Source organism: Parus major, chromosome 2 (genome assembly GCF_001522545.3).
Source record: "Parus major isolate Abel chromosome 2, Parus_major1.1, whole genome shotgun sequence".
Lineage (NCBI taxonomy): Eukaryota > Metazoa > Chordata > Aves > Passeriformes > Paridae > Parus > Parus major.
In genome coordinates, this window is record NC_031769.1 from 15,066,062 (window position 1) to 15,074,968 (window position 8,907).

The window sequence follows — 8,907 nt, forward strand, 5'->3', positions numbered from 1 at the left end:
GGGATGGGGACGGGGACGGGGATGGGGACAGGGACAGGCTCACAGCCACCATCGATGGACATGGGATGCATCGATGGACAGCACAGCACAGCACATCTTCCCCTTCTCCTCCTGGTGTTAATTGCTCAGTTGGGAAGGCAATCTACCTTTTCTCACTTCACACCTTTTCTTTTCCATCTGAGTCAAATTTTTGTAGAAAGAGTCTTTTCCCTTCTTTTTTTCTCAGATAACTATTTAATTTTTCATGATCTGCCCTCCTGGGATCTGGCAGTTCCCCTGGTGGTAACTATGCTGGGGTTTTTTAGGCAGTAACAAGATACTGTTCTGAAAAGTAATTCTGATTACTCTGTGAATTTAGACTTGGATTTATATATTCTCTTTCTGTGACAGAGAGAGATGTCTTCATAACAACTCTCCCTTCATAACAGATTTCTCCCTTCATAACAATAAATCTTGCATATGCGTGAAGGAAAGGTAAAGGGGAAAAGTACTGAAGATCTGCTTATTATTTGCTGATCTCCTGTTCTCAAAAATGTGTTGTACTGGTGAGAAATGGTTCTCTATTTTCACCATTTCTGGGCTTTTGTAGCGCTGTGAATAGTGTGTGGTGAGATGAGGAAAGCAGCTGTCATAGCTGTGGTGGTACCACCCCAGCTGCAGAGCTCTCCCATGGGACAAGGCTTGGTGCCCTGGGACACACACCTCCATATCCCTTCCCAGACTTTGGCTCCTGTGTAAGCAAAGTGCCCAGAACCCCTGGCCATGCAAGGCTGCAAGGGAAAGGCAGCTCCTTCCAAAATCAGAGTGCCTTGTGTCTGCAAGTCACTCCATAAACAGCACTCACACCCCATCCATAGGTTATCCATTGGTCCCTGCCCAAACAGGAGTCAGGGAGAAGCAGAGTCATCCCCTGCCTGCATCCTTTGTGCAAGGAGCAGTAAATATTTCTCTTCTGCTCAGCTGCAAAGGGCCGGGGAGGCTGTTGGATGTGGTGGCAGTCCTCGCTGTCCACACAGGGGCTGGCCACCCTTCAGGACCAGCAGCACACACCCAGAGAAGATTCCCTGAGAAAAAGCAGAAGTCCATCCCTGCAGCTATGAAGATCCCTGCTACCATGGAGGCAGCATCCCAAGCTGTTCCCACCAAAGGGATTATATTGCAGCAAATCTGCTCCTGTTCCCTTGGTGCTGTGTTTTATTGTGCTTAGGCAGTGGCTCAGTTTTTCTCTCTCTCCAGCTTCTGGAACAACTTGAGAGTTCTGGCCTCAGTCCCGAGGACTACAGTAGCTCTTCCTCCTGGGAGAAAGTGGGACAGCCTAAGGATACAGAGTAGCTTGGAGCAGGAGAGGATTGTGTTTCACCCTGTAGGATATTAACTGGTTTAGGGATTTTATTCACCTGGGCTGCCCCAGCAGCTCCCACCAGAGACCAGACACCCACATCTTCCGCCTCACATAAAGGCTCAAGAGAACACAGACAAAACAAAAGAAAGAAGACAAATGTTCCAGCAACCAGGGAGGTTTGCTGTGTGGAGCTGGGCTTGTCCTTGCACTGCCACTCAGAATACAGACAGCCTTGGTTCCATCTAACATCCCTGCTCTCCAGTTCTTCCCCTGCAATGGAGCTGAAGCAAGCACACACTAACTGGGGTTATACGGTGTCTAAGCATACTCAGATTTCTTCCTAGCTGTCCAGGGCTTGCAGAATTTACAGTATTGCAATTTATCTGCGTTTATCAGGGAAGAACATCAGTGCCAAAGTGTGTGTGATTCCAAACAAGAAAAGAAATTCCATTAACTACCTGTTTGAGTATATTTTCATCTAAGATAGGCCCTACAAAGTTTAGCAGTCTCCTATGGGGTTTTGGAGCATGTTACTGGAGGATCTGTTAAAATGTAAAAGTTTGCCAAGGTTACAATTGAATTAAAACAGCTCTCAAGTTCCCAACCATGCCACTCCCATTACCTCAACAGGGTTTAAGTACATTAAAGAAACAAGGAGAATGACAAGCCCATACAGTGTAGTAGTGCCAGAGTTGCTGGTATTGAGGCACTGAATTTCATCCTAAATGTTTCAGTTTCAGTCAGGAGCTGAGACCAAGTCCTTGGATCTCAGTGAGTAAAAATCTTGCTTCAGGCATTCCTGTTGTGCTTTTTTTCCACATAATGATATAGTTGCATGTAATGAGATGTTAGCAGCTCATTCACCACTTTACATGCTCCATCTGTCATGGAGGAGAAAATTGCAATTTCTTGACTTATGCAGTTATTAGTGTAAATGTAAATTAGTCATGGCAAATTTTGAGAAGTCCAAACTTCAGAAATTATGGTAAGAATGATGAAGACTCAAAGGTATGTTTGGAGGGAACTATCTGCTTTTGGAGAGCTTGGCCTGAGATTCAATTAATTTCATGCCAGATGTATGCTTCTTACAACTCTGCATTGTTGTTTTGAAGGATATGGCATGTTGAACAGGAACTGATTAAGTCAGTCAGAGCACCATGAGGTTCAAACCCTCACTAAAACCTTCTTCTCTGTAACTTATAGGAAAAACCCACAGCAGAATCAAAGAAGCCATTTGGGGGACAAAAACACCCAGCAATACCCAGGAGCAGCTCTTTGCCTGGGGGTAAGGACATTCACACTCAAATATGCAAGTTTGTGCTCCTCTGCAAGTTTGTGCTACTGACAGTATTTTTCCTGACAGAATGACCCTGGAGTTCAGTGTAGGATTTAGCCACCCACATGCAGGCAGTTAAATATGGATGTCTGAACACTAGATATCTAAACTCTTACTTCAGGCAATGGAGAATCAGTCAATGTGGTTGTTTGGGTCAGGTGCCTAAATATCACCAGCCAGTGCCATCAGAGATGATAGAGGGTATTGAGGTATCTGCACTGTCAGGGTGGTACTGTGCAGGACCTATCCAGACCATACAAACAGACCTGCAGCTGGACACCACACCAGGAAAGCACACCAGGAAACCATATCAGGAAACTTCCCACTCTCCACTCTCTCTTGGTGCCTGTATTTATGCATTAAATTGACTACAAGGAGCTCTGTGCATCCTACAGCTGACAGACAAGAGATGCCTACTTAAGGTGAGCTGAACCCCACTCTGAAGGTTTAACTCTGCCTAAAAGTACACTGTAATTAACATGAAAAAGCGTAAGACTGACACTAATGACCCCACTGTTTGTCTCAAACTCTCTTCTTGAGAGGCAGGCACTTTGTGCCTTTACAGCATCCTAGATCTTAGGGCTAAAAAAGTGGTACTGTGAGCATTTTGAATTTTAGAGGGGTATAACACAAACCATTTCATCTCAGTCTTCCCAAGAACAAGGCTTTACAGCCTGTTGAGCCTGTAATGGGATGTGTGCCTTGAGCCTGCTTGATGCTGAGGTGGGTGAAGCCAATTCCTGAAGATCTCTTCCAAAGCTCTTGCAGCCCCTCCAAGAGAGAGCTTTTGGGGAGTTGTTTGGTCATGGCTCACATGCTGATGTGCACCCTGGTGAGGAGTCTGGCCCTCAGATGAGAGCTGAGGACATGAAGAACCTGAATGGAAGGTCCAAACAGCAGCAGCAGCAGCAGCACAAGAGGACAAACCAAGCATAGGCTTTTGTTTTGACAATATTGAAATAATTTGCATTGGCAATGTCAGAAAAATATACTTTACACAGATATTTACCAGAACTTTCTATTTCTTGAGAAACTTCATCTATTCAAGCTTTGTGCTCCAAATGAAAGCTCACAGTCAGTGCTTGTTTCTCAGGGTCAGAGTCTGAGCTACTGCTGCCTGCTGAGCAGCAGCCTGAGTAGTGTCTACAAGCAAGGGAATGTTTTTGCTCTCATGTTTTTCTCTCTCTTATATTACACCACTCCTTGTCAGCCCTGCTTTGGTGAGTACAAAGTACCTCCTGGCCATGACATCATGCCACAGAAAACAGACTAATGAGGCAAAGGAAGCAAGGTTGACTTTTCTGCAGGCAGGCTGGCTCCAATCACCTGGTTGTAGTTAAAACAGATCACACTGAGAAGTCCTGCTCTGTAAGAGCTGAATTTCATCCTCTGTTACTGGATGTTTATCTGATATCTTGTAAAAACTGTTGTCCATTTCTCCTGCTTTTAGATCTTTTGCTTTTATGAAATGCTAAATCTCCAACTCTGACCCTTCAGCAAAACCAGTTCCCTTCATCAAATGAATCCTGTGACTTTGATTATGGAGGAACTTTCATTAAAAGGGTCCAAAGTAAAGCAGACAAGGAAATGTCTTAGTGATTTGCAGCAATGCATTGAGAAACAAAAGGAAACGGATGGCAGAGATAAGGAAAATAAAATAGCCACAATTTTTTAATAAGAGGAATAGAACTTCCCCCAAGGGTCTGTGTTATAGTTGTGTTTAGTAAAACACAAGAAAAACTCATAGTAGTGGAACTGAAATACAAAGCATTGCCAACTTGGAGCAGCACAATGAAATTTCTAATAGCCAGAAAACACTGACATGAAGGCATTACCAGAACATTTTAAGCTCTATAAAATAGTGTTTCCAGCAAACAGTTGGCTGTTATGGATTCAGCCATAAAACTGAAAGTGCCATGCCCACTGCTGCTAGGACATGCTGCAGCAGCATCCCATTTTGCCCTTTGCTTTGTTACTTTAATTGTGGACTTTAATTATGGCACAAACATTCTGATTTTTTCTTCTTTGTCCACGTTACATTTTTCTGTTTTAAAGAACAAAATTGTCTGTGAATTCTGTGAATAAGGCTAGTTTTGTCTTCCATGGGACCATTACTTAACTAGTACCAGTGTGCACTTCAAGGTCAGTATGTTTACAAATGGATCTGGTTACCACTTGATACCAGCAGAGACTGTACAGCTGAGAGAAAAAAATCATCCAGGTTTTCTGACAAAGCTCACCCATAAATTCTGTTTACTGTTGTCCACATGGATTTTCTTGCAGCCTAACATAAGGGGATTGAGAGAATGAGGTTGATGCTTGGGATTTTGAATGTTTTTTTGTGGTTTGGACATTCTTGTAGAAGTGTGTTTGATTGTTATTCCATTTACAAACTTCTTCATGAAAGTGATCCAAACAACCATCACAGAGCTGCTGTCTTATGTGAAATCCATAAAACTATAAAAATTAACTGTAGTTTAATAAGAAAAACTATACATCAATGCTGCTTATGAGTTGAATTTCTTTGTCTTAAAGGTTAAAGCAGATCCCAGGACATGGTAGATCTCATGTGGTTATTTTTTAAATTCCTTCAATCAAGCACCGTATAACCCTCTCCACCCCCTTCCCCCCAGTGCTGTGTTACTGCTAACTTTTCTACATCATCTATTTTCTTGTAGCATTGCCAAAAGAACTGATTATACTTTTAACAATTATGAAAGTCTATTTCACCATTTGAAAGAAGCTGAGAGGATTTTGTTCAAAGTTTCCACGAAGATTACTCCTCTAGCTGAGACCATCTAGCATGGATGACATCAGCCCAGAATAGTTTAAAAAAGAGCAGCATGTGGAAAGAAGGAGTTCAGGATAAAAAAGTGTCCCATGGCCTTAAGGGAGAAATTAATTTGGCATAAATCCAAAGTAATTTTCCTGATATGGTTTGCAGCAGACCCTGTTGCACTAGCCCTGAGGGGTTCTCAGTTGAAGGCAGCCAGGACATGATCCAGGCAAGTGGGAATCAGTCCCTGGGGCAGAGGGGTGGGCTGCAAGACCAGGGTGATGATCCTTGCAGGAACCACAGCCCCTGCCCCACTGCTGCTGCAGGAACGTCATGAGCAAACACCCCGAGTGTCCTGGGAAACTGTGAAAGGATTCATAGACATCAGGCCAAGAGGAGTCCATTAGATCATCTTTTCCTCACTGAAGGCCAAATGTGGCTTTCAAATACCTTTTAAGAGCCACATGGTGGCACACCCCTCACTATTAGAAAATCTACACTTTCAGCAAGGCACTGATACTCAGGAAAAGAAGACCAGGTTCAATGGCTTTTGCAATAAATCCACACTCATCCACTGTCTAATAACCTTGGAAATCCAATTACAGTGTCTGGGATCTAAAACATGAAGGATACTTCCCACTGCCATGCAATCTAGATAAAAAACCTGACCCATGGGACCCTTGAGACCTCCCTCATTCCAGCTGTTCGGTGTCCAGGATGGCCTTCCCCTCTGTCTCCCACTCTTGCCTTCCTCTTAGGAGTCCATGGAACCCTGTCAGCATCAGCAGAACTCCCTGTGGAGAGTGAATACAGGGATCATGGGGAGCAGCAAGAGGCACAGAGACATGGAATGGCTCTCTGCCTACTTCATGGACACAGAACATGCAGCAGCTACTGGGGAAGGGACAATAAGCTATAGACCAGCAACAGACCAGAGCCGGTGATGGCAAGCTGTCTCATCCAGAATGGCATGGTGAATGTTGCAAAGCCAGTCCAGGGAAGGGTACAATCTGATCCTGGTCCAGCCTGAGGGGGAGCAAGTTTCCTTTGATGATCTCTGACTGCAGGTTTCACCCATGTCCACTTTGGCAGAGCCCCAGGAGTTGGCTTCCACCATTGCAGACCCAAAAATGCATCTGGACATCGCTGAAAGATGTCAGGAGCTGGAGAAGCCACCATTTCTTCTGTTTGTTTATTCTAGTTGTTAATCTCCTGTCACTGATTAGATGTTTTTAACTAATTTCTCAGTTGAATTTGCCTGGAGTTAAGCCTCAGCTTTTGGTTCTTGTTATGTTTTTTTCCCCTGCAATAAAGAGCTCTGCTGTGCCTACAATTGCTGCACATGATGGTATTTATGATTTGTAATCACATAATTTCTTGACCTTTTTGATCAGACCACCAGGCTGAACTCCCTGTCCCAGAGAAATAACTTAGAGATAGGAGAGCTGAACAGAAATGCTAATTTTGTGCTAGACTGGCTCTACACACAGCTGAGTGCATGGGACCAGGTTACCCTGTTTAACATTACTGATACAGGAACACAGGTCATGAACATGGATGATGGTTGGGAGATCAAACTCTTTGAAAGGATTTGAACGATTCCCCATCCTCTGCAACAACTTTTTTCTTTTTTTTTGTTTCAGTAAAGATGAAAGGTCAAACTGTAAAACTTTGTGCTTTTTCAGTATTTCCCTTCCTTGTGAATTACACAGGTGTTTCTTTCCTCAGCATCTTCTGCTTTATTCACCCTTCTTCGTTCTTATGAAAACACAACAGTATTTACTGTCTTATCCTGGTTTAGATCAAATTACAACGAAGCTGCCAGTCTCTCCCTGGGGATGTGTGTATAAACAATTGTGTTTCTTTATGTAAGCTCCAGGATCAGTAGCTGTAACAGGAGGACTCCAGCGGGCAGGGAGCACAGCCTGGAGAGGAGCTGCCCCACAGCTGATGGCAAGTGCCTGACCCTGGCCTGCACCACAAGGGACCCATGATGGTGGGTGTGTGTCTGTGTGTGCAAAAGAGGGATTCAGGGAGCCCAGGAGCAGATGCAGAGAAGGAACAGGCTGGCAGCTGGCATTCCAGACCACACAGAGTGACTTGGACACAAGGAAAAATTTGGGAGGGCACCATAAGAAATTTCATTTTGAATTGGGAGTAAATAATAATTGTCTCTGGTAGCATGAGCCATCCTGTGCCCAATGCACTCTTTGTAAGTCTGTAAAGAAAAGGGATTACATTGAGGAAATAATTTATCAATTTTCTTCTTCTAATAAATATAATCTGCAGGATCCAAAACTCTGGCTACATACTTAGTTTGGGAAAAGGTAGTGTATTTTCCAAGTAGCAAAATAAACTGATAAAGTGAGTTTGCAGTGGTACCTTTGTCAAGGTGTTCTGGGGTATCTCCTGCATTCACTGTGAAGATGAATCTGGCATCCCAGCTTTTTTTGTTCACTGGAGCTGGGAGTGTGGGGCTGGAGATCCTGGAGCAGAGGACCAGCTGTCCTCTCTCACCTCATGGATGTCATACCAACACTTTTAAGTCCCTGTAGCAGATACACAGATAATTTGGTCTCAAACAGCTTTTCAGAAAATTATAGCTTCTCTATAGAGATGGCTGGCAGGACACACAGCTGGATTTTGGGATGGTACATAACACTGATTCCAGCAGCTCCAGCACCTTGCTCCCAGCCCTGGCCTCAGCCAGCAGCTCTGGACACAAACAGCCCTGTTCCCAGTGGGGTGAGCCATGGTCTGCTGGCTCCCAAGCTCTCATGGACCACAAGCCAGACATCAGCCAAGTGACCATTCCTGTTTTAGCAGCAGGTTCTTCATATTGGCTGAACCTCTGGTGTTATTTACCTTCCTTGCTGCTAAAAATAGTAATTGCAGCATCTATTAATTAATTCATTTTTGCCTTTTTTTTTTTTTTACACCTAAGAAGAATTAATTAATTTTTTAAGGTGGGGTAGTGCAAAGATGATCAATGCTGTTGCATAGCAGCAGTAACTTAAAAACATCCCAGAAGAATCCTTTCTCTCTCTCTCTCTCTCTTTTCTTTGTGACTGCAAGAAATATTGAAAACAAATCTCCTCATTTACTTGCAGCTTGAGATTTCTGCCAAGTGTATGTTTATGTCCAGTTAGAAAGACTGGGGGTATAATGGAAGTGTTGAAATTTTGTCAAGGAGTCCAGGGCTGTCTGATGACATATACTAAAAGGTCAGTCCTGTTTGCTGTTAAAATCGGTGGTAACACTTCCTTTAAATTCATGGGGAAACAGGATACAACAGGATACAAAATTTGTATCTGTCTTGGTAGGAGGTTTCTTGTTCCTCTAGAATGTGCCTTCAGATGATCTCATGATCCCTGTTGCCCCTGTGTGCTGGCAAGGTCCTCAAGCACTTACAGCGCTCGGACGTGACAGTGTGACAGATCACCTGCAGTCCTC